This window comes from Dromiciops gliroides, chromosome 2, assembly GCF_019393635.1.
Source record: "Dromiciops gliroides isolate mDroGli1 chromosome 2, mDroGli1.pri, whole genome shotgun sequence".
Taxonomy (NCBI): Eukaryota; Metazoa; Chordata; class Mammalia; order Microbiotheria; family Microbiotheriidae; genus Dromiciops; species Dromiciops gliroides.
Window position 1 is genome coordinate 82,201,106 of NC_057862.1, and position 27,125 is coordinate 82,228,230.

Consider the following 27,125-nt stretch of genomic DNA (forward strand, 5'->3'; position numbering starts at 1 on the left):
AAATCATGTAAAAATTCCAAATTGGTCATATCTTTTAAAAAAGCAAGAAAATTATACTTCAATTTGCACTCAGACTTCATCAGTTCTTTTTCTAGAGGTTGATAGCATTTTTCCATCACAAGTCCTTTGGAATTATATTGGATCATTGTATTGATCAGAGCAGCCAAGTCTACATTGCTATTACTGTGCAAAATGATCTCCTGGTTCTTCTTATTCACTTTGCATCAGTTCATATAGCTCTTACCATATTGTTTTTTTTTTCTGAAACCACCCCCCTCATCATTTCTTACAGTAGAGTAGTATTCCATCACAATGATATGCCACAACTTATTCAGACATTGATTTCCAATTCTTTGTTACCACAAAAAGAGCTGCTATAAATATTTTTGTACATATAGGTCCTTTTTCTTTTCCTTTGATCTCTTTGGAGTACAGACCTAGTAGTGGTATTTCTGGGTCAAAGGATATACACAGTTTTATAGCCCATTGGACATAATTACAAATTGTTCTCCAGAATGATTAGACCAGTTTACTACTATACCAACAATTCACTAATGTAACTATTTTACCTCATAGCTTCCAGCATTTGTCATTTTTGATAGGTGTGAGATTGTACCTCAGAGTTGTTTTGATTTGCCTGTTTCTGATCAATAGTGACAGAGTATTTTTTATATAAGTATAGATAATTTTGATTTCTTCTGAAAAATGACTTTATATCCTTTGACCATTTATCAATTGAAGAATGGCTCTTCTTTTTTTTTTTTGAATGGCTCTTCTTTTTATACAGTTCCCTACATATTTCAGAAGTGAGGTCTTTATCAGAGAAACTTGCTATAAAATTTTTTGATATGACTTCATTGTGTATTGCACCTTTTAGCAAAATGTAGTTTCCGTGATCTCTTTTAATTATGTCTATTTTTGCTTTTGCTTTCTCTGAGATAATTTCTAGTCCTGCTTTTTTTTTTTACTTCAGTTGAACTATAACAGATTCTGTTCTAGACCTTTATTTTAACTCTATGTGTATCTTTCTGTTCCAAGTGTATCTCTTGCCCACAGCATATTGTTAGATTCTGTTTTCTAATCTATTCTGCTGTTTCTAATTTATGGGTTAGCTCATGCCATTCATATTCACAGTTATTATTTCTATGTATTTTTCTCCATCCTATTTTCTTCTGTTTATCCTTCTCTCTCTTTTTATCTTGTCCCTCCTCAGAAGTCTGTTTTGGTTTTGACCTCTGCCTCCCTTAATCTTCCCTTCCTTTTGTCACTCCTCTCCATATCTCTTATCCCTTTCCCCTCCTATTTTCCTGTTGGTTAAGATAGATTTCTATACCTAACCAAGTGCATATGTGTGTGTGTATTAATACATTCACACATATATATACATATATATGTATGTATATTTTACCTCTTTGAACAAATTCTGATGAAAATGAGTTTCAAACACTGCCCTCTGCCTACCCCCATTATCCTCTCAACTATAAAAGCTTTTCCTTGTGTGCCTCTTTTATGTAAGAAAGTTTTCTGTTTTACCTCTTCCTTCCCCCTTCTCCCAATGTGTCTCTCTCACCCCAATATTTTCTTTTTTTTGGAAATCATTCCAACATCAACTTAAACCCATGTCCTCTGTCTATCTAAACTCCTTTTAAAACTGCCCTAATAATGATAAAAGTTCTTAGGAGTTACATGTATCATCTTCCTATATAGGAATGTAAACACTTTAACTTTATTGAGATCCTTATGATTATTCTTTCATGTTTACCTTTTTATGCTTCTTTTGAGTCTTGTGTTTGAATGTCAAATTTTGTATTCATCTCTGGTCTTTTCATCAAGAATACTTGGAAGTCCTCTATTTCATTAAATATCCATATTTTCCCCCTGAAGGATTATATTCAGTTTTCCTGGTTGGATTATTCTTGCTTATAATCCTAGCTCCATTGTCTTCTGGAATATCATATTACAAGCTATCCACTCCTTTAACAAGGAAGCTGCCAAAACTTACGTGATTATGATTATTGATCCACAATATTTAGATTGTTTCTGACTGCTAACAATATTTTCTCCTTAACCTAAGGAGCTCTGGAATTTGGTTATAAGCAACTGCTTTAAGGGATTCCTTATTAGCACTTATTGAGACCAAGGTATATCAGAACATTGATCTGGGATGGTCTTTGGTGACTGGATTAATTGCAATTCCATGTTGTGGTTTCATAATGTTAAGATAAAAGGCTGGTTATAATGTATTAGTAATATTGTAGAATAATGTATTAGTAATATTGTAGAATAATGTCAGAGAACTTTATGTGGACTATGCATGTACCTAAATCCTTCTACCATCTACATGAAGCAAGTACCAGTGCCTGCTAACACTTTGGTCATTCATCCACATCTAGCTACCTGCCCCCATTTCCAATCAATAGAAGTCCTTTGCCAACCTCCATAAGAAAATCCAGACACTTTGGAAAATCTAATTCTTTGTGTACATTGATCCTTGGATGCCCAGTGAAGATGATATTAGGTAAGGGAGTAGTTTTTGACCAGTTGAATTTTTTTCCTCACATCTGTTTACATTTAGCTCAATTTCAGTCCTTATGGAGGGTGAGGCCTCCATAATAGGTGCCTCTGTGATCTCCAGAGATAATGGGAGATAAAATTGTAAATCTACTAAATCATATGGTAATTAAGTAGTACCTCCTGGTACCTTGATCTTTTTTTGTGTGTGGAGAAGAGATTCAGACTTGTGATTTCCTTAGCATGGGAAACTTCTAGTGTGGAACTACCTCTACTAGTGGAGATCAACAACTTATCTGTAATTTATACCTTTAGAAGACCTGTGGCACTGAGAGGTTAGATTACTTACCTCCAGTCATATGGAACTTGAACAAAGGTTTTTCTGATTCCAAGGGTGACCCTCTATCCACTTTGCCAGCCTGCTTCTCAAATGCCATAGATATAGTAGACCTTTGATAATTATGGAAGGAAGGAAGGACAGAGGAAAGTAAGGATAAAGAAAGGGAAGGAAGGAAAGAGGAAAAGACAAAGGCAGGAAGAAAGGCAGGAGGAAGGGAAGGAGAAAGAAAGGAAAGGATAAAGGTAGAAAGGAAGAGAAGGCAGGAGATATGGGGGAAGGATGAAAAAAAGGAGGAAAGGAGAACAGAAAGGAAAGAGTGAGGAAAGGAAGTAGGGAAGAGGAAAGAAGTAAGAATAGTTTTCTCATGCACAAATACTACCATAGCTACATTGCTTATTTGGAATGATTAGCAATGAAGCCTGAGAAGGGGTCCTGGCTAGAGAAAACACTTTCTTGGCATTTCTAGGTGTTCCAAAAAAGTGGTCATTCCAATCATGTGCCCCTGGAGTTATAATTACAATAACCTAAAGAACAACATAGTTTTTTTGTGTTGTATAGAAACCAGTAAAATAAAACATTTGCGTGCAAAAATTAGAGGGTTTTAAGAATCTTAGCTTGAAAAGTCATGGTGAGGTCTAGAAACCCTGATCTGAGCACCTCTGCTCTACAGCCTTCTTTGTTTGTATATCAAGCTTTCTTTACACACACAAAGGTTTGGGTGCTCAGCTTCCTAAAATATCTTTTGCCCCAGACCAATCTCTTATATGAGTTCAAATAGCAGTAAGTCACAAGATGTACTGGACTGAATTGACAAACTAGATGTCAATAAATATCTAAACCAGAAGGCACACATCCAAGTGTTTTGAAGGTGAAATTGTCTAACTCTTGCCCAAAATTTGTATCCTGTTTTCACAGAGACCTGCTGTTTTGTCAGTGTAGCTACTATCTATATAATAGTTCCAGGAATGACCAGGAAGGAGACCACACACTAGTGAGTTTCAGAACATTCTTGGCAAGTTGGGAGAATCAATAATAAAGGGCAGAATCAGTGAATTTATACATAAGCATAATCTATCATGGATTAAGAACCACTGTTACATTAAAGATAAACCATATTCATATCCTTTTCTAGGTTTATTTCATAGAGTAAATAAGCATAAGGACAAAAAAGAACCAGGCAGTGTAGTTATAAAGACTTTCAAAAAGTATTTGACAAGTTTCCTCACCAGACTCTCTCTCTCTCTCTCTCTCTCTCTCTCTCTCTCTCACACACACACACACACACACACACACACACCATGAACACATTAGAGTTTCTTTGGGCCTGAGGTTAATATTAATAGTTGGTCATGGTAGAAAACTAACTCAAAGACTTAAAGCAGTTATAGAATTCTTACTGGTCAAGTAGGGAAGAAAGGAAAGTGATAAATAGACCAGTGACTAGCTAGTGAATATTAAGAGTGGGGTCTCCCAGGGATCAGTGATGGAAAAATGAGAAAAACAATCCTTTTCCTAAGCAGTCCAAGAGAGGACCACATGGTGAAATCTTTGAAGATGATTTTAAGGACTAAATAGTGAAGCAGATGCTGATGTGCTGAGGGAATATTTTTCACAGCCATGTGAAAAAAAAGAAAAATGAAAGGTCAGTTTTGGTGTGGATATTTATCTAGTTCATGGGTTTTTAGGCTTTTGGAAGTAGAGAATCATTTGCTTTAAGAAAAACTTAGGAGGCAGAGTCAAGATGGCAGAGAGAAGCAAGTGAGTTGCCTGAGCTCTCCTTTGGTTCCCTCAAAAAGAACATTAAATCAAGCCTCTGGATAGATTCTGAAACTACAGAACCTGCAAAGAGACAGAGAGACATAGTCTTCAAACCAGAGATAATTTAGAAGACTTTAGGAAAGGTCAATCTCACTCAGGCAAAAGGGAGGTGCAGTGCAATGCAGCGCAGTACAGCTCAGCATGGAGGGGGTCAGGGCAAGTCAGCAGGAAGCTGTAGGCCACAGCTGAGCAACTGAGGCCCCTGGATCCTGGCTCAACAAGCTGGGGGTGCAACAGGCCAGTGGTAAAACCCACTAGTATCAGCCGAGAGGGCAGGCTGCCAGCTAGAGAGCCACCCAAAAGACAGGTGCGACCAGGCCTGGCCATTCCAGTGTGCCAGAGGCAAGCCCAGGGTGGTGAGAAATCCACAAGCTATAGAGGCCTCAGTGTAAAAAGCCAGTGACAAAGCCCCTATACCCCAGCACAAGAAGCTTGAAACAGGAACCCTGGTGCCCCCAGAGCACACCTCAACATTACAAAAAAAAAAAAAGCTGCAATATGAGTAAGAAACAAAAAAGAGCTCTTACCATTGAGAGCTTCTGTGTCTACAGGGAAGAGGCAAACAGAAACTCAGATGAGGACAATACTCTCAAATTGCGTACATGTGAAGCCTCAAGAGGGAAGTTGAATTGATCTCAAGAACAAAAAGCCTTCCTGGAAGAGCTCAAAAAGGATGTTAAAAAAATCAATTGAGGGGCAGCTAGGTGGCATAGTGGATAGAACACTGGCCCTGGAGTCAGGAGTACCTGAGTTCAAATCTGGCCTCAGACACTTAACACTTACTAGCTGTGTGACCCTGGGCAAATCACTTAACCCCAATTGCCTTACTAAAAAAAAAATCAATTGAGAGAGGTAGAAGAAAAATGGGGAGAGAAATGAAAGCAACACAAGAAAATATGAAAAAAGAATCAGCAGCTTGGAAAAGAAAGCACAAAGATTGACTGAAGAAAACAATTCCTTAAAAAATTCATCTGACCAAATGGAAAAAAAGGTGCATAATCTCACTGAAGAAAACAATGCCTTAAAAATTAAAATTGAACAGTTGGAAGATAATGATTCCATGAGATACCAGGAATCGGTCAAAGAGAATCAAAAGAATGAAAAAAATAGAAGAAAATGTGAAATACATCATTGAAAAGACAACTGACCTGGAAAACAGATCCAGGAGAGATAATTTGAGGACTTCCTGAAAGCCATGATCAGAAAAAGAGTCCAGACGCCATAATACAGGAAATTATCAAGGAGAACTGCCCTGATATTATAGAATCAGAGGATAAAATCATCATCGAAAGAATCCACCAAACACCTCCTGAAAGAGACCCTAAAAGGAAGACTCCAAGAAATGCTATAGCCAAATTCCAGAATTATCAGGTGAAGTAGAAAATACTCCAAGCAGCCAGAAAGAAGCAATTTAAATATCATGGAGCCACAGTCAGGATTGCTCAGGACCTGGCAGCTTCAACATTAAAGGATCACAAGCCTTGGAATATGATATTCCAGAAGGCAAAGGAGCTTGGATTGCAGCCAAGAATCTATTACTCAGTAAAACTGATAATTCTCTTTCAGGGGAAAAGATGGACATTTAATGAAATTGAGGAATTTTACAGGGGGCAGCTAGGTGGCACAGTGGATAGAGCATCAGCTCTGGATTCAGGAGGACCTGAGTTCAAATCCAGCCTCAGACACTTGACATTTACTAGTTGTGTGACACTGGGAAAGTCACCTAACCCTCATTGCCCTGCAAAAAAAATATGTCTAATTTCCCCAATTATCCATAGTGGGTCTTGGTACAAAAAATGTTTATTCTTGTCAAGGAGTATTGATCAGGGGAGTAAAATCTAAGACTCTCCTCTTCCCCTCCCCTTCCTCAATAAATATGATGAGCTGGTGGGGATATAAGAGCTTGTTTGGAAATTTTGATTATTAAATTTCTGTGACTGGTGCTGTCACCAAGATTATTTAGTTGGTTAGGACTCTTAAGATTCTTGTTAAGGAGTTGCCTTTCTGTGCTGGCTTATAAGAGAGCCAACAGATCACTCTCATCTTCTTTTTCTCCTATTCCCTATTTAGAGGACAGAGCAGACAGGTACCGTAGGGCAGGAAGCCTATACATGGTCATTCTACTCCTGACCCCAGAAATATGGGAATCATTTAGTCTTGCATATAGCATATGGCATATATGCATATAGCATATGCATATATGGCCCAGACGGAAAGTTCCTGAGTGAACTTTTCCCATCGAAGTGATGGCAGCAACCAGGATGGTGGTAAAATATTTGCTAGTCAATGTCGTCTATGAGAGGAGATCAAGGACAATGTTCTTCTGAAGCTCTGCATTCTTGTTTGAGGAGCAGTATTTCCTAGGCAATATGGTCTCAGAATCTAGCCTGAACAATGCCGGAGTTAGGGGTTCCCTTGAGAATAACGTCACATTTGAGAGTTTAGAGATTTAACTGTTGAGAATAAGAAGGGCAGTTCCCGAATGGTGTGCCTCTTGATCATAGGAAAGGATTCTCCATGTGGCCCCTGTAGCTGGAGAAGTAAAGGATTTAGCATGACAGAGGGAAGAGAAGACTTCTATTTCCCTCCCTGCTATTAGGATGTATTCTTTGAATAGTAAAGGTCCATTGGGAAGGGGTTGCCCAGTAGGCATCTGCAAAGTATGTTTGCCTTCCAAGAGGAATCTGAACTACAGGGTGGTACTGTAATACTAGTTAGAGAAACTGTAGGACCATGCGAGAGAAAGGGATTTCCCAAATCCCTTGCACTACTGGCAGCCACAAATTCATTTCTCTTCACTAGAGAAACTTATGGAACTTGTCATTGTTAGTTGTGTCCAACCCTTTGTGACTCTGTGGACCATGGTATGTAAATGATGTACATGGGGTTTTCTTGCCTTTCCTCTGCCATCTTGGCTCCACTTTCATATGGGGTTTTCTTGTCAAAGATTCTGGAGTGGTTTGTCATTTCCTTCTTCACTGGTTTAAAGCCAGTAGTGATTAAGTGACTTGCCCATGGCCACATACCTAGTAAGTGTCAGAGGCTGGATTTGAACTCTTCCTGACTCCAGGCCTCGCTGGTGTTCTTATCCATTGAGCCACCTGGCTGTGTCCTACTGAATGCATGTTTATTCTGTATCTATTTCTTGGCTACTGTGAATTCTTTGCACTCTCTGCTTTTTCTGTGGGGCGAAAACAAAGGTTGTACCTTTACCTGATATGCATTTTTTCACCGTGAGTGTTTGTATAGGATCCATGGAACCTGTTACCCACATTTGTTGAGACCTAATCACATGTTATATTCAGAACATTCAGCTGGGACAAAGCAAGGAAAGAATGTGAGTTGAGAGAGGAGTCCGGAATTTTTATGGTTTATTAAGATGTCTAAGAGTTTCACAATAATGCTACCTTAAAAGTTTTTCTTATTAGTCAAAAAGATCATCTAGAAAGCAAGAAGCAAAAGTCACATTTCTTAGGAAATGAGCTACCTCTACCTTAAATGAGGCAAATAGTACAGTATACCAGGTTTTAGAAAGGATATATATATAGTAAGGAGTAGGCAGAATATTTATCTACAAGGACGTTGTATTAAAGTGTTATGGAAAGAGCACTGAACTTGGAAGATTTGGATTTGGATTTGAGATTTGTTTTTTATTCCCTGTGTGAACCTGGACAAGTTATTTAACTTCTGAGGGTCTTAGCTTCATCCTCAATAAAATAAGTGGTTGATCTAAATTATGTTTAAGATTCCTTCCAATTTTACATGCTACGATCCTTTATACAAAAAATGTAGTTAAAGGAAATAAACACACTTTATACCTACAAGATATTAACTATATTTTTAAAAAATCTGGGATTGGGGCAGCTAGGTGGCTCAGTGGATAGAGCACTGGCCCTGGATTCAGGAGGACCTGAGTTCAAATCTGACCTCAGACACTTAACACTAGCTGTGTGACCCTGAGCAAGTCACTTAACCCCAATTGCCTAAAAAAAAAATTTGGGATCATAGATTTTTTAAATGGAAGGGATGTAGTACAAGGGTGAACAAGCAAGAACACACAAGAAATTATGCAAGAGAAACAGCTTAAACTGAGTCATCCAAGAAATGGGAAAACAATGTGATGTAGTGGAAAGGATGCTGTATTTGGAGGGAGAAGACTTGGACAAATCCTATCCTTGCCCTTTCCTTTGTGTCTGTGGCCATGGCAAAGTCATTAAATGTCTCTGGACCTCAATTTCTCATCTGTAAAATGAGTGTATGATTTCTAAGGTCCCTGCTAGCTCTAAAACTCTGATTTTATGACATTCTATATGGCTGAAAAAGAAGATGACTTGGTTATAAGGTAGAGTGAGGCATGATTTATTGCATATAGGCTTTACTGGTATTATCATGATGCCAAGAGAATATAAAGAGAGACTCTATCACATTCAATTAACATTCCCACATTCCTGCCACTCACCCATGTGGCAAAATTATGAGAAGACATGGACAAGAGTTACACAGGATAGGTTGGAATGGCTGGGTTTGCAATTCACTTCATTGCAGGATACCCACTCCGATAATATCATAGATATTAGAACAGAGGTATCAAACACATGACCAGTGGCTGCATGTGGCCCAACACCAGATTAAAATGTAATTGGGAAATATTTAATAAAATAGCTAAAAATATAATGTTAATATGTAGGGAAGCTGGATGGTGCAGTGGATAGAGTATGAGGTTTGGAGTCAGGAAACCTCATCTTTCTGAGTTCAAATCCACCTCAGACACTTCCTAGTTGTCCTCATTTGTAAAGTGGGCTGGAGAAGGAAATGAAAACCACTCCAGTATCTTTGCCAAGAAAACCCCAAATGGGGTCACAAAAAGTCAGACGTGACTTAAATGACTAAACAACAATGTTAATATGTGGCCTGCAGGGATCCTTATGGACAGTTTAGTGTACCTCATTTCTTTTTGAATTTTGCACCATTATATTAGAATTCACATGTATATATTCATGCATGACATATACATATATGTATACTTACACAAGGGTATATGTAGGTTTATATGTGCATATAGAATAGTCTGTGGATTCTTGTTGCTTCTTGTTTTCACTAAATTAGCCTATAAAGTGTTGACGTGCTGACCTCTGAATCCAAGGGACACAGAACCAGATTTCTTTCCAGAGACCTCTCACCAATCAACACCCTGGAATGCCTAAGAGATCCCTCAATGAGACTACTGCTAATCTTATGATAAGAGACAGACCACAACACCTATTTCCCAGGGGTTGGTTCATTTGAAAAGGACTAGAAGGTTAAGTCTGAAGGACTCTAACAAAGAAGAGAAACAAGACAGAATAATTTGCTTTTACTCAGGAGATAATGCTGGGATAGAAGACAGATTATAGTGAAAAACCCTACCTTTTCTAGGGGGGTCCCAGGGCTTCCCACATTCCACAGGGTTTCCTTAACCTACTTCATTCCATATTTCTGGTTATTCACTAAATGTGATGTGGAATGTGGCATTCTGAAGCTAGAGTGTACATGATAGAGTTGTACATGATAAGTGCTTCATGAATGAATGACTGCATGAAGTATATCCATGTCTCTGTGAATTATCAAATGTATTACAAAAGTTCCAACCTGAAGAATCAAAGAATTTTAGCACTAGAGACATCGACTCCAGTGATGTCAAACTCAAATGGAAACGGAGCCATTGAACCTACCCAAGGATCCCTGAGGGTTTCATATCGACTTAGAAAACCACATGTTAGTACATGTTAGTATATTCTATTTTTATTAATTTTGTTAAATATTTCCCAATTACATTTTAATCTTGTTTGGGCACACTCTGGAGGGTTGCCAGACATAGCTGGCTGTGTGTTTGACATTGCTGATTAGTCTGAGTCCTTAATTTTACAAATTCAGAAATGGAATCACAGAGAGGGGAAGTCTGGCTTAAGCTCATGCAGTTAGTCAGGGGCAGAGCCTGAAAGTGTTTGGTTCTTAGAGAAGTGATTATTTTAACACAAAATATTACTAGTTTAGTTGTTTTCAGTTGTGTCTGACTCTTTATGACCCTATTTCTTGACCATGATTATGGAGTGATTTGCCATTTCCTTCTCCAGATCATTTTAGAGATGGGGAACTGAAGTAAATAAGGTTAAGTGACTTGTCCAGGGTGACACAGTTAGTAAGTGTCTGAGGTCAGATTTGCATTTGGAAAATGAGTCTTCTTGACTCCAGGCCCAGTGTTCTATCCACTGTGCCACCTAGCTGCCTCAAAATATACTGGAGAACCTAGGCACTATTTATCACAAAGGAAAATGTGTTTCATTCCAACACTGCCCATTTCATCCTTAATGGCTTTAGTCAGATATAATAACAATAATAATGATAGCTAACTCTTCTATAATATTATCAAATTTAATGGGGCAACAGAGCTGTACAATGGATAGAACAGTGGGCTTGGAATCAGAAAGACTCATCTCCAAGAGTTCAAATCCAGCCTCAGACAGTTAGCTGTGTGAACCTGGGCAAGTCACTTAACCCTGTTTACCTCAGTTAAAAAAATATTTAATTTACATATGTTTTCTCATTTGATTCTTACAACAACCCTGTGGAGAAGGCACTATTATTATCCTTTTTTTACAGATGAGGAAACAGATAGAGAGAGGTTAAGTGACTTGCTCAGGGTCACACAGCTAGTAAGCATCAGAAGCAGGATTCTGAGTTCTTCCTCACTCTAAGTCCATCTTAGGTCCTCTACACCTGGTGTGTCAAACACACTGGCCCAATTTGGTCCACAATACTCCCAAGTGTGCCAGAACCAGGTTAAAATGTAATTAGGAGGGGCAGCTAGGTGGTGCAGTGGATAGTGCACAGGCCCTGGATTCAAGAGGACCTGAGTTCAAATCTGGCCTCAGACATTTAATGCTTACTAGCTGGGCAAGTCACTTAAACCCAATTGCCCCTGCAAAAAACCCCAAACAAACCCACAAAAAAAACCAAACAAAAAAAACCACAACAAAATGTAATTAGGAAATGGTTAACAAAAATACAATAAAACACAGACAATATTACATTTTAAAATTAAGTTAACACGTGCTCACAAGGAGCCTTATGTATGGATTAGTAACCCCTGCCTCTATTTGACAATGCCGTTCTCCACCATTCTCTGAGTCTATGTGCTTGTCCCAGAGGTCCTTAAATCAATGATGAGGTCATGATGTGATACAGGACACCAGTTACACAAAGGAAAAAAAGAAAGATGTATTCATTAATTTTTTTGTGAGTTTCTTTTCTTTTCTTTTCTTTTTCTTTTTGGTGAGGCAATTGGGGTTAAGTGATTTGCCCAGGGTCACTGGGCTCTATCCACTGCGCCACCTAGCTGCCCCTATTCATTAATTTTTGAGGCAAAACTCAACCTGATGAGAATAATTATATTCAATGCCATGGAATAAAATTTAATTCCATATTAGAAGACTTACCCTTTTGACTATAAACTATTGCTTCTGGGATAAAAAATAAAATTCTCTGGCATTTAAAGCCCTTCATAAATTGACCTTGTCTTAACTTCCCAGTTTTCACACATTTTGCTCCCTTTTCTATATACTTTATGAGACAGTTGGGTGGCACAGTAGATAGAATACCCCACCTGGAGTCACAAAGACTCATCTTCCTGAGTTCAAATTTGGTCTTACTTTCTCACTGTGTGACCCTGGGCAAGTCACTTAACTCTCTTTGCCTCGGTTTCCTCTTCTATAAAATGAGCTGGAGAAGAAAATGGTAAACCACTCCAGTATCTTCGCTAAGATAATCCCAAATGGGGTCAACAAAGACTCAGATACAACTGAAAACACTGAACAACAACAACAACACACACTTTATGAATGGTGGACAACATGTAGTTCCTCAAACATGATACCCCATCTCCCATCTCTGTGCATTTATACTGACTGTCCTTGAAGCCTACAATGCTTTTTTCTCTCACTTCCACTTCTTTATTTCCCTTTATTCCATCAAGACTCCATTCAAAGCCTACCTTTCCAAGATCACTCAGGTACTAATGTGTTCCCTCTTAGATTGCCTTCTCTCTACTTTGTACATGTCTGCATGTATCTAGTTATTTACATGTTGTTTCCCCCCATTAGGATATAAGCTCCTTGAGGGCAGGGGCTGTTTTTTCCCTTTCTTTTTATGCTTAGTACTTAGCACAATGTCTGCCACATAGCAAGTGACTAATAAATGTTTGTTGATTATCTTTGTTTTGAGACTTAGGGGCAGCTAGGTGGCACAGTGGATAGAGCACCAGCCCTGGAGTCAGGAGTACCTGAGTTCAAATCTGACCTCAGACACTTAACACTTACTAGCTGTGTGACCCTGAGCAAGTCACTCAACCCCAATTGCCTCACTTAAAAAAAAACAAAACATAAAAAAAAAATCTTTGTTTGAGACTTCAGTTCCACCATCACTACTTGGTAATGATTTTCCTTGAAATTACATAGCTCTCTTCATTGCATAGCTGGGGACTGGGTTTATGAAATTACATTTACTGTTGCAAATAGGTTAGGTTGAACAGTAGTTGCCTTACTAACCCTGGCAAATTGAAAGTACAATGGGAACAAGGTACATATGTGGTCAAGGATTACCACCTGACTCCTGACCCCAGAAATTCTTTCTTCCTTTTATGGAGTCCTAAGATTTTCCCCTGGGTATAGCTATTTTTTGGGCTCAATGGGTCCAAGCCTTTTTATTGTCTGCAGTCAGCATTTCTTCCTCTCAAGAGGGAGTCACAATTCCCAAAGATTCAGTGGTCCTGTGGAATTATCTTTTCACCTCTGTATGGAAGTGTATCCTCTGTCACTGACCACTCACTCTGTTATACTCCGCTGCCAATTTTAGTTGCTCATGGGACCTCTGATGGATCAGATAGAGTTGACTGTTCACTCCCCTCTCTGAATACATATTTACCAAGGATTAGGAACAAATAAACAGAAAAGAACAGAACTGGACATACTCAGGGACACAAATGGCCAGTTTCCCTTTCCACCCAGAAAGCAATTGTTCTCACCTGAAAGGCATCAGGGGAGAGGATGGGAGATTGACTATTTAGGCATTTTTTGTGCACACTCACTTCCAGTTTAGTTGCTTCTAAGTCATCAGTCCTTCTGGCTCTGACTTAGAGTGCTTTTCATCATTACTTAGTACTAACTCTGAGTCAACATAGCTGAAAATGGTTTCCAAAGTTTCAATTGTTGGATAATCAATGGATAGAATATATCTGCACTATTTCTAGAAATAAAATCAGGCAAGGAAAGCTTGAGGCAGCTAGGTGGTACAGTGGATAGAGTTCTGGGCCTGGAGTCAGGAAGCCCTGAGTTCAAATGTGACCTTAGACACTAACTGTGTGACCATAGGCAAGTCATTTAACTTTGTTTGTGTCAACTTACTCATCTGTAAAACTAGCTGGAGAAGGAAATGGAAAACCAATCCGGTATCTTTGCTAAGAAAACCCCAAAAGGGGTCACGAGGAGTCAGACGCAACTGAAAAATGACAAAACAACAAAAGAAAGCTGCAAAGACTGGGCACGTTTTAGCAACTGGGTCCTCATTTGTCAGTCCCCCAATTTCACACAAATAACTGTAGTTCAAAGCAGAATATAGTAAGCACTACTGGAGAGGCTTACAGTATGCTGTCATTGCTTTTCTTGAAGGAAGCACCCTTGGGAAGTATTCATTTTTCACCGGATGCATTCCTTGAACTGGCCTTCATCATGCTCTTAGGAAACCTCCTCATCAGGAAACTCATTGTCCTGTGAGATTGAACCAGATTTTGTATTCACACCTCATTAGTACTGTCAGTGCCTGCTCCCCTTATTGGAGAGCTAGAAAACAGAGCAGAGAACTCCCCCCAAAGCCTCCTTTTAAAGGGGACTCCAAGACCGCCCATCTCTTCATTTCTCACTAGATGCAATCCTTGGACTGGACTCCACCACACCCTGTGCTGGGTATCTCAATCTTCCCTTCCCCCATTTTCAGCCACCATTCTTGTCTTCCACATTAGATTGTAAGTTTCTTGAAGATCCAGACTCTTTTCCATATTTGTGTCCCCAGTGCTTAGCACCATGCCTGGACCTTAGTAGGTGCTTAATAAATGTTTAATGACTTTGGGCATAGATGAGTTTTTCTAATCCTGAAAAGCTAGAGGAAAGCCAGAGGAAGATGTCGTAGGGGGCAGGGTGGGGAGTGAGGGGTATAGTAAGAGAATTTGTTTGTGTTGGCTTTATGACTATCATTTTCTTTCTTTCTTTCTTTCTTTTTTTTTTTTAGTGAGGCAATTGGGGTTAAGTGACTTGCCCAGGGTCACACAGCTAGTAAGTGTGTTAAGTGTCTGAGGCCAGATTTGAACTCAGGTACTCCTGACTCCAGGGCCAGTGCTCTATGCACTGTGCCACCTAGCTGCCCGTGACTATCATTTTCTTAAGGCAGCTAGTCTCATCATTAGATAGAGGCTGCAGAATTTAGCTGAGGTAATTAACTGGTTAGTGATAGAAGAATTTCTGTCTCAGTTTGACTATCCCTACTTAGTTAAACTGAGACATCAACTATAGCCTTGGCTCTATCTGATTAGTTCTTGTTCTGTCTTTTTTGCAAAAGTCCAGCTTGAGATATCAGCTTTAACTCTGGTGTTTGCTGATGAGTTTATTATTTTACCTGCTGTGGGTCTTTCCCTTCTCCTAATGGTTTTTTGATGTGTAAATCTATACTTTCCCCTTTTTCCTTTTGTAAAAATTCTAATTGTATGCATCCTGCCTTGTTCTATATTAGGTTTTTTCAAAGGCTGTTGATGGCCTGTTGATTTTTGTGTAACATCAGCCCGTGCTAAGCATATAATAGACCGATTATTAAAATGTCTCTACTGGATGATAAGTGTGATTGGCAGCAGTACCTATCAATAAAGACCTGAATATTTTTTTTTATGATGGGACTTTAAATTACATCATATGAGCATCAGTAGGAGATGCATTTATGTTTCACCTAGAAAAAAGAGAACATGATAATTGTATTACTTGGAGCTTTGATTTCTAAAAGAGATTTGATTTATTTTATGTAGCTCAAGAGGGTTAGTGGGAGGTATATTTTAATTTAATATCTGTCAATTAATTAGAGCTTTATGACAATAGAATGAGCTTTGTGAAGTAGTGAGTTATCCCTCACTGGAAGTATCTAAGCAAGGATTGCACAACTATTTGTTGAGGATATTCCTACAGTGGGACAAAGACTTGAATGGGGTGACAGTGAAATTGCTTTCCAAATGGTTGAACAAAGTACTATGGAAGTTTAGAGGAAGAGAAATCACATATGGCTGTGATCAGGAAAGGCAGTTTCATGAAGGACGCGAAATGGCATTTGAGTTAGGCCTTAAAGGATAGGCTAGATTTTAAAAGGTAAAGAGGATGGGAAGGGTACTCTAGCTGAAGGGAACAGTTCTAGCAAAGGCACAGTGATGAAAAATCATGAGTCTACTTTTTTCAAAATATGTCTATTATTTAATTAATATTAGCCAGCCTAGGTCCCTACTGCAAAATGAAGGTTCTCTCTCTCTCTATGAAATTAGGTGGATAGAGTGCTAGATTTTGAGTCAGGAAGATTTGAATTCCAATCTTGCCTCAGAGAAGTTACTAGTTATGTGACTCTGGGCGATTCATTTGACCACTCTTAGCCTTAATTGTGTCATCTGTAAAATGGGCTTGATAATCACACCTACCTTACAGGATTATCGTGAAGGTCAAATCTATAGAGCAGGTAGGGCTAGTGGATGGAGTACTGGCCCTGGAGTCAGGAGTACCTGAGTTCAGATCTGGCCTCAGACACTTAACACTTACTAGCTGTGTGACCCTGGGCAAGTCACTTAACCCCAATTGCCTCACCAAAAAAAAAAAAAAAGGTCAAATCTATACATAAGTACAGATCTTTGAGAACCTTAAATCACTCTATATATGCTAACTATATAATGTGCTAAGAGCATACATGGAGGAAAAATTCCCATAAAACCAACATCTCTACTTGTGTCTCTTGGACAGCTTACAAAAGTAAATAGCAGATATACCAAGCAAACAAAGGTAAATGGTTCTGGGCAGTTTCAATAAAGAAAATTTTTAAAAGGTAAGATAACTTCAAAAATGATCATTGTTGCTGTTGGCTCTGCTGCCTGTTACAGTCAGGCCAATTAGGCGGCCAGTTCAGCGGCAGCAGAGTGGCATGAGGAGGGGAGCCAGTGACCATTGGTTAGTCGTTTTCATGACTTCCAATATTTCAGTGTTTTCAATGGAACTGTGATTCCATAGATGCAATTTTCTATCTTCACTGGTGCAGACTATCTGCTATCTTGTCCACATGGACTTCTGTCCTTCATAGAGGATTGGCTCAAAGATCTAGAGACCTTCCTCTGGTTGTTTCCATCTCACCAAAGTCCTATTCTGATACTTCAACTTGCAATAGAGGTGATTCTAGGTTCTCAAAAGGTTATGGTGTATTCTTCCAAGGTAGAAAGTCTTTGAACATATGGTCCTACAGGCAGCCTCTCTGATGTCAGAGTATCAGTGTGGTCAAACACAGGGCTCAACATTCTTTCTGAATGAATTTTGGGGGGTGATATGACTTTTGAAATAATATTGCTATAGTCAACCAGCATCTATTAAGTGTTACTGTGTGCTGGTCATTGTGCTAAGCATTAGAAATACAAAGAAAGGAAAACATAGTCCCTGCCCTCAAGGAGCTCAGATTCTGATGGACAAAGAAGTAGCTAAAGACTTAAACATAATGGCTTCTCGATTATAAACATTTAAAAATGTTTAATTATTATGTACTTGACAAGTATCCACCAACATGAACATTTCCATATATGAAAATGAATAGAAAAAGATAATCACACAAAAAACTCTACTTTCTACTATGTACAGCTTGGTTTTTTGATAAGAATATATTCAATTTCCCATGGTGGTTCCAACACTATCCTCCTAGTCTGTGTTCCCTTCTGATCTTCCTTCTGCCCTCTTTTGTGTATTTTTATCTGTTTCCTTCACACTCCTTTTTCTTTTGGTGTCAGGATCACTAAATAACAGCTTCTTATTGGTGATTTTAGGCAAGGTCTTTTGTGGTATTAAGGCATGCCTCTGAGAAATGTCTCTTGAAGCTCTTGAACCATCAGAGACACTTAAAAAAAAAAAAAACAACCCTCATTTGGAAATGACCTTACTGATTTAATCATTTGAGGCCATTTTCTATCTTCACTGTTTCAGACAACCACCTATCTTCTGCCATCTTGTCCGCAGGGATTTTTGTTAGTTAGTTGGGGAATGGCTGAACAAGTTGTAGTATATGATCATGATGGAATACTACTGTGCTATAAGAAATGATGAGCTTGAGGGGCAGCTTTCCCCCTTTCAGAGAGGCGTGGAGGCAAAATGCCTCTTTAGGGGTCTTCACAAAAAGTCTCTTACCTTTTCATATTTTGTGCACTATATGAGAAGAAATAACTTATTTTGATGGGCAGGGGCCTCAACCCCATTACAGAAACACGGAAAAAAGCTGGGAGTTCTCTCTGTGTGTTCGTGTGCGTGTATGTATGTGTTTGTGTGTATGTGTGTACACGTACCATGTAAACCTCTCAGCAGATAGAGCTGCTGCTACTTTTGAATTCTGTCCAGAGCACCCCGAGTCTCATTAGTTTATTTGGAATAATGTATTAAAGCTTCTCAGCTATCCCCCAAACCACTGCCCTTTGGCTTCAGGCCAGGAGGGCAGGCATGCTGAAGTCATTCATTCTGTTGAGGTTCCTCTTTTGTGGATTTCATAGTCCACTTAGAACTTATGCAAAATATCTATACCTATACCTATACCTATACCTATACCTATACCTATACCTATACCTATACCTATACCTATATCTAGAACTACAAAATATACTGAGAACTGATTCCCCACCCAGTTCCCTCTTTCCCAGACAAATGAATTGCCTGGGACTGACTGTCTTTGTCATTTCCAGACTCTTGATGGACTTATGGACCTTTTCCCAAGCAATTTATCCCCTCCCAATGTTCCCCACATTACTCCCTGGACTTTATGTTATTATGTAAAAATTAGCTTCTATTCAGAGTCTTAATCTGCTCTTCCCCCCCTCTGGAAGAAGTCCTATCCTCCTATCCTCCCCCTGGGCATTTAACTCTTCTGAAGTTGGAAAGGTTCTTTGTGCCCCTCTAATCCAAATTCAGTTGGATCCCTCTAAACCTTTTCCTTGAATCTCACTCTATCCCCTTTCCAGAGGCAATTAGGAGCATTAGGCTTCTTATTAAGGACTACCTATCCTCTGGTCTTTTAGTTCCCTGCACTAGGTTCTGATGCTTCCTGTTTGAGCTCATGTGACTGCTTGTCCAAGACTCGAGCAGTGAACATTCCCGTGATTCCTAGAACATCTGTGGTCCCTAATGCCTATACTCTCCTGAATATATTTCCCCATGATTCCACTCTTTTCACCTTTGATTTCTCTAGTGCCTTTTTCAGTGGATCCTTTTGTTGTGAATTTGTCAGTTTTTACTTTTTATTTTACCTTTAGTTGGGAAGGCCTGCAGTACACTTTGACTGTTTTGCTTCTGAGAATCTCTCCTACTTTTCACAAATTTCCAGTATGTGGATGAGTCACTCCTTTGCTCCCTGGATCTCCAATTTTCAAAAGCTGACTCCATTTTTCTCACCCCATGCCATAAAGTATCTTGTTCTCAGGTTTTAAGTTTTTAGGACATCTGACATTAGCCAATAGTCTCTGTCTTGAAGGATTAAAGATCTCTCTACTATCCAAAACCGAGATAGAAAACCCAGATTATTCCTGGTACATTGATGGTTCCTGTCTCAAATGCTGCTGGGTATGCGATCACTGCCACAGAAGAGGTCATTGGCCCCTTCCTTTGGTTCTTCAGCACAACAGACTAAATTTTGAAGCCCTGACTCGAGCTTGTGAATTAGCAAAAGGAAAACTAATGAATATTTTTTACACGGATAGCAGGTAATGTGTTGGAGATTTTGGGGTGTCACGGAAATATAAAGGGTTCCTGATGTCTTCTGGCAGTCCTACATATCTAGAGATTGTTAGACTCCCTTTTGTTGCTAACAGCGGTGATTGTTAAAATGCCAGGATACTCCCATGAAGATTCTCCCCATGACTGGGTTAATGCCCTTGCTAACCTGCATGCCAAGCAGGCTGCTTGGAAAACCCCACTCCCTATGAGTCTGTCTTCCTTTAACATTAGCTGGACCTGGCCCCAAGTTAACATTGACCGCAGCAGAGCTTGCTGTAGTCCAAAGGACCATGTCCAATCCCATCCAAGACAGGCAAAAACTAGAAGGGTGTAAAAAGGATAAACTCTGGGCTCTGGTATGGGTCAGATGGAGCCAAATCCTCCCCAACTGTCCACTGACCTATGGTGGAATACCTTCACTCTTTAAGTCACTGGAGTCCTGACAAATTGCTTAGTTTAGAATGCAAATATTGGTAGTAAAATTGAGATGAGCTGCATAGAACACTTATCTACAGTGTAAAATTTGTCCTAAATATATTGTAAGCAAGTCCTTAAAACCTCCCCCTAGGAAATTTCCTTCCCCCCTTTTCCAATCTGGCAGATTGATTTTATTCAATTTCTGCCTTTTTCTAGTTACAAGTTTGTATTATGGTTTGTATGTTCTCCCATTGGGTAGAAGCTTTCCCCTGCAGGAAAGCTACTTGCAACAGTTGTAGCCAAGTACTTATCAGAAAAGATTTTGCCCACCTGGGGAATTCCTAATAAAGTTCACACTGATTGAGGTATTTCTTTTTGTTGTGGGCCCAAAGTACCCCAGAAGTTCTCTGGGGCACATGGAGGCATCTTGTCCTTGAGAAACTGAACCAGAGGACAGATACACCTAGAGAGGTAAGTGGAACCAAATGGGACTGAGCTAGCTTTGGGACCTCCACCCTTCATTCTGGTCTCCCTTACCCCTGGGAAGATAAGATTAGGTGTGGCTGCTCCTTTTGTGTTCTGAGGAGATGGCTTCAGAGATCTGCAGCTACCCATCACCCAACTCCTCCAGCCACCACCAGTGGGGGATGGTCCCCCCTCACTAAAGGAACTTTCCACAGGCAGATGGTCACTCCCATCAGTCCCCTATAAAAGTACCTACCAGCCTCCTGCTCGAGGAGATTGGTACCTCAGAGCCACGTGCTTTGTTCCATACCTATCTCCCCATGAAAAGTTCAAGGATTTTTTTCATGGTTTCCCCCCCCCTCCCCTTGTCCCTAAATAAACTACCATCTTATTCTAACTGCTTTTGTGTGCAAGAGGGTGTAATTCTTGTTTGTTTGTTTGTTTGTTTGTTTTTGTTTTGTTTTTGTTTGTGGGGCAATGGGGGTTAAGTGACTTGCCCAGGGTCACACAGCTAGTAAATGTCAAGTGTCTGAGGCCGGATTTGAACTCAGGTACTCCTGAATCCAGGGCCGGTGCTTTATCCACTGTGCCATCTAGCTGCCCCAGGTGTAATTCTTTAAAGAGGAATTGCTAAGAACCCCAACCCCTAACCCTAACCCTGAACCCCATTTTCCACCTTAACATTTTGCTGGTTCAATTGTCTTCCAATTGTTAGCTTCCTGGCCAGTACTTCAACATTTACAATATGCTTACCACCCCCAATCCTCAGGTTTGGTAGAATGTTTAATAGGATAATTAAGGTTCAGCCTGGCAAGTTTATGGTTGATTTTAATCTACCATGGCCAAAGGCCCTTCAGTTCTTCTGAACCTTAAGGAAACCCTTTTGGTAAACACTCTCATATTTTGAAATCATCTCTGGGTGTCCTATGCCTCTCTTCTTTCCCTCAAGTGACTCTCTCACCATCAAGGCCTCCCTTCTGTCCTACTGTAAAGGGCTCACACAAACTCTTCATCACCTTAATCATCTTGTCTCTCAGTCATTTTCTAGTGGTTCAACCCTAATTCAGTCTAACCTACAGTTGGAACCTGGGGATTGGGTCTATTGGAAAAGGCAGCTGTGCAAGGATTCCTTACAGCCCAGATGGAAAGGCCCCGACCAAGTGCTGCTGACCAACCCCTTGGCTGAAAGCTGGACCCACTTATAACATCTGAAGAAGACTCTGACTCCTGAATGGATGGCCAGACATACCAGCAATACCAAGTTTCGCCTGACCAGGAAAAAGAAGCAGACAACATCAGTGTAGACTATGGTCCCAAGATGCCCAGACATGGCCTGAGAATCCTGTTTCATGCCCCAACACTATTTTTGGTCATGAGGAATTCCAGAATTCCTCTTGACCAAGAGGAGAGAATGAGAACTACAAAATTTACTGAGAATTGATTCCCTACCCTGTCCCCTCTTTCCTAGATAAATGAATTGCCTGGGGCTGACTGTCTGTGTCATTTTCAGACTCTTGATGGACTTATGGACCTTTCCCCAAGCAAATTATCCCCTCCCAATGTTCCCCACCTTAATCCCTGGACTTTATGTTATTATGTGAAAAGGGTCCACCTACATTAAGGAGTTTCCATTCAGAGTCAGTAATACTATACTTAATTTAGGAGCTGTTCTATTATTTCTTTTGTCAAAGGTTCATTTACATTAAGTAGCTATTGTCACTCTGGAGCAATATTTTGGTTCCCTTTTTGTTCTGTTACCCCATAAAAACCCTGTTCTCTGTTCCCATTTTTGGGTATTCCTAGCTTCTGAGCTTTGCGATACCACGAGCCCTGATTAAAGACCTTATTTCTCCTATATTGATTGTTTCCTTAATTTCCAGGTTAACAATATCTATATCTATATCTATCTATATCTATGTCTGTATCAATATATACCTATATCTATACCTCTATCTATTTCTATCTATCTATCTATCTATCTATCTATCTATCTATCTATCTATCTATCTATCTATCTATCTATCTATACATCTCAAAGGGGAAGGGCCATCCTTTGAGATGACTGATTGTCAAGAGGTAATCTCAGCAGTATATTGTGCAAAGGTACTGATTCATGATACATTTACATCAGGAATAGTTATGATATCTATACACACACATACACATATATATTGCTGATTGATTCTGGAAACAAAATGGCTTGGGTGGGATTTTTGTTTTTAATTTATGCATTGAGCTCCTTTTTTCACACGTTTTGAGAGTACAGACTTGGACTTGTGGGTACATCAGGGCAGATTCTACTCACAAAATGAATGCAGAGGGGGCAGCTAGGTGGCACAGTGGATAAAGCACTGGCCTTGGATTCAGGAGGACCTGAGTTCAAATCCGGCCTTAGACACTTGACACTTACAAGCTGTGTGACCCTGGGAAAGTCACTTAACCCCAATTGCCCCACCAAAACTAAAAACAGTTTGTAATTATTCCAGTAGTAAACATGAAGAGGGAGTGACCCATGACTAATTAAGCACCAAAACCTTCTCCAGAATGCAAGTGTGAGCATTTATATCTTGAAGATCAGGAAATACTACATATCAGAGCCTGATTTATTATTTTGTTGATTATCTTGATTTTTAAAAGTGTAAAAAAAAATGGTTAATAATGCAGATTATATGTAAAAGTCTGTCAAGGGGGTGCAGCTAGGTGGCGACGTGGATAGAGCACCGGCCCTGGAGTCAGGAGGACCTGAGTTCAAATCTGGCCTCAGACACTTGACACTTCCTAGCTGTGTGACCTTGGGCAAGTCACTTAACCCTCATTGCCCAACTTAAAAAAAAAAAGTCTGTCAAGGGTATTTCCTCCTCCCCCAGCTGGTTGTTAAATATTTATTGCCTGTTAACCTTTCTAGATCCAGTACCTCTTCCATATAGAGAATCTATTTGTGGTAGATTTGCTCCTTATATTTGAATCTAGAGTTGTTGCCTATTTCTTCATGTTCCTAATTCCATAGGCAGAAGATTTGTTAAATGGCTGGTATAAATCAATTTGCTATTGGTTTGACTGAAGCAAACATAAATTCATCTGAGGTGTTCATTAATTTGGTCAAAATATGAATTAATTCAGTCAAGGTATGTAAACCAGTGGTTAAACCAAAATGACACATTAATTTGGGCAAAATATACATGAATTTAGTCAAAATATATGTTAATTCTTTCAAAATATGCAAGCCAGGAGTTTGACTGAAGTGATATATTAATCCATTTCAATTTGAGGAGCATTTGTTAATTTCTTACCATCTGCCCAGCCTTGTGCTAGGTACTGGGAACAGAAAGACAAAAATCAAAGTGCTTGTCCTCTGGAAGCTTATGTTCTATAGGAGGTTAAATATGATATTGAAACACCTAGGAATAATACAAAGAAAATTGTGGAGAGAGATGGATCTCACAAGCAAGGGGATGACATGGATCAGGAAGGATCCTCAGAAAACATGATGCCCAGGCTGACCATTGAAGAGAGACTCCATGCATTGAAGAGCACTGAATGAACTTCCCCATCCCTTTGTAACCTAGGTGATCCTGAAGAAGCAAGGAGGAAGGAGACTGGGGAGAGCCCTGGTGAATCAAGATCCATTAAGGAGGAGGCTGGGGAGGGGAGAGGGCCTTGCAAAGGAGAAGGTAGCTGAGGCTAGCCCTTCTCGCGAGGGTGACCTTTCTTCTGAAGGACCAAAGGAATTCACTTAAGGCTAAAGCTCTAAGAAGTAGCTGACTCCTTTTTTTTTCTCTCTACTCAAGGGGAAAAAATTAGTTGTGTTTCCATTTGGTGATCTTGAATGCATTATGAAATACTAATAGGCTTGTTGGAACAGAGAAAGGATGCAGTTGGCTAGCTTTCCTGAACCATCGCTGTGCTCGTGTCCCTTCTAATTATATTTTTGGCTGTCACCTTCAGGCACCTAAGCCTTCTTACTCCTACCCGCAGATAAAATCTTCCTCAGAACCCATGCTACTAGTTACTTGGCCTACAGAGCCCTTCTTAGCTCAGAATCCCCTGACGATGAGGCTAATGGAGCTGTCACTGGGGGGCAGTGCTGAGCCTATGGCAGAGAGGTTTCAAAGAAGTTGCCTGAGGGGAAGTACCTTTGGGAGGCCCCGGTACTATTCCCATTGGGGTCCAAGATGCTGCTCGGGGAATCATGGCTGGGTTCCAGAGCTGGTAATTATCTCATGCCTACCAGCAATCTCATGGCAGTGAAAACTGGAAGAGATGGGGGTGGGGTGGGGAGAGGATGCTCTTTGCTTTCAGTCCTTCCTATTGCCTCATGTTGCTGGGAAATTCATTGCTACATCTTACTCCACAGCTGATGAAGTGATGCCTCAGAAGCCTGAACACACACACACACACACACACACACACACACACACACACACACACACACACACCTACACACCTACACACACAGAAAGAGAATCCTTTGCCAAAAGTTTCCAAAAGAGAGGATAGGATATATTTTCCAGCTGAACATTCAAAATAATGAAGATGCCCGAGAATACTGTGAGGGGCCAACGGAAGTTTTTGCCTTCTAGGCCAAGGGTCTGAATCATTAGTTACTAGTGAGCATAAATTGTCATTACCATCTGCCGGAAAGCGTAGGCATCAACCAACCCTGAGGAGGATACACAGGCATTCTGTTACTTCTCGGGCAATTATTTTCCAGGTGTCTCTTCCTACAGGAAAAATACTGCTTTAAGTGGGATGCCCAAGTGGTGGCTATTTTCTAGCATATTCTGCCTGCTGTCAGCAGTGAACACTCACTTCCTCCCACCTAGAGACAGTGCAGTAAAATGAGAATGGAGGGAACAGTCAACTGGGCATCAAAACCAGTGCCAGGCAGGGCACTTTGCCCTGGTAGTTAAATAAGCTACCACCTGGAAAAGATGACATTTGGGTTTTTTCCCTTTGAATTTTTAGAAAAAGGAAAGATAGACTCCCCCAGGGTTTCCATTTTGTACAAAATGAGGAGAAAATTTGAAGTGCCACATTAAAGGCTTAAAAAAAATAATGAAATAGGACTATTTCAGGAGGCATCAGACTTGGGTTCCAGTCCTTAGTATGTCACTTACGAGCTGGGTAACATTGGGCAGGCAGGTTAGGCCTAATAGAAAGTACTGGATTTGGAGTCAGGAGAGATGAAAATCCAAGACTCATCTCTAACATTTAGTAACTATTTTTTTTTGGAGGGGAGTGGGGCAATGAGGATTAAGTGACTTGCTCAGGGTCACACAGCTAGTTAAGTGTCAAGTGCCTGAAGCTGGATTTGAACTCAGGTCCTCCTGAATCCAGGGCCGGTGCTTTATCCACTGTGCCACCTAGCTGCCCCCCCCCCCCTTAGTAACTATTTGTAAAATGGGGATAGTGGTCCCAATCTCAAAGGGTTAGTGTGAAACTCAAATGAAATCATGTATTTGAAAGGTTTTACCAATCTTAAAGCAATGTATTAAAGTCAGTTGTTCATCTCTCTGGGCCTTGGTTGCCTTGGTTATTAGAGGAGAATAAAAATATTACTTTCCTGAAGGCCAAAGGGCCAGATGTCATGACCTCTAAAGATTACTTCCAGTTCTAATATCAATGATTATAAGGTGGCAACATGCTGCTTCTTTTGAAATTTCTAAGATGTGGTATGTATCCATAGAGGGCCCTCAGAAAATATTCACATCCTGGAATCTCAGAAAGCAAGAGCTAGATCAGACTCAAAGAGATCCTGTGGCCCAGCCCCCTCATTTTACTCATAAAGAAACTGAGGGGCAGTTAGGTGGGGCAGTGGATAGAGCACCAGCCCCGGAGTCAGGAGTACCTGAGTTCAAATCCGGCCTCAGACACTTAACACTTACTAGCTGTGTGACCCTGGGCAAGTCACTTAACCCCAACTGCCTCACTAAAAAAAAAAAAAAGAAAAAAAAATAAATAAAGAAACTGAGGCTTATTTCTGACTGAGCCTGTTACTGAAAGAGGAGCCCCTGAAACAAGATTCCCCAGGTCCGTCATTAGTCTTTGGCATATCTGAAGATCGAGAGTCTATGTTCAAACATGGCTAAAAATTCCTCAGATATTCTTCCCCATGTGACCTCCATTCTATATGTAGGAATAGGCACCTGTTGCAATCTCAATCATCATTGCACGCCAAAAAGGATTTACATATCTCAACACCAGAGCCTAACCCTGATGGAGAAGTCTAAATTTTTTCCTAGCTGTGGGTTTGACTCCATATATTTTTGCTCGAACAGCTGTCAGACATGAAACATATCTCTTTCGGTGACTTTGGCACCTCAACTGAGCATGCGGAGGGAAGATTGTACTGTGCATGAATATCAGGTGAACTTTTTGAGCCAAATAGGAATCCTAATGAGGACAAGGGTCACTGAACAAGCTCACGTCAGTCTGCACTCAGAAGACCAATCATTATTACTATTTTTAGTTTCAGAAATTTGGGTAGACACTTCTTTGGTTCTAAATCCCAT

At 40.1% G+C, this 27,125-nt stretch overlaps 1 long non-coding RNA gene across 1 annotated transcript in view; it reads left to right on the forward strand.

Moving 5' to 3' along the window:
- LOC122739773 overlaps nucleotides 1-22,189 on the forward strand; it is a 39,616-nt gene extending 17,427 nt beyond the window's left edge. Inside the window, exon 4 of the long non-coding RNA XR_006354676.1 lies at nucleotides 21,651-22,189. This is a non-coding gene — a long non-coding RNA (uncharacterized LOC122739773). The remainder of the gene's footprint in view (nucleotides 1-21,650) is intronic.
- Nucleotides 22,190-27,125: the final 4,936 nt, after the last annotated feature.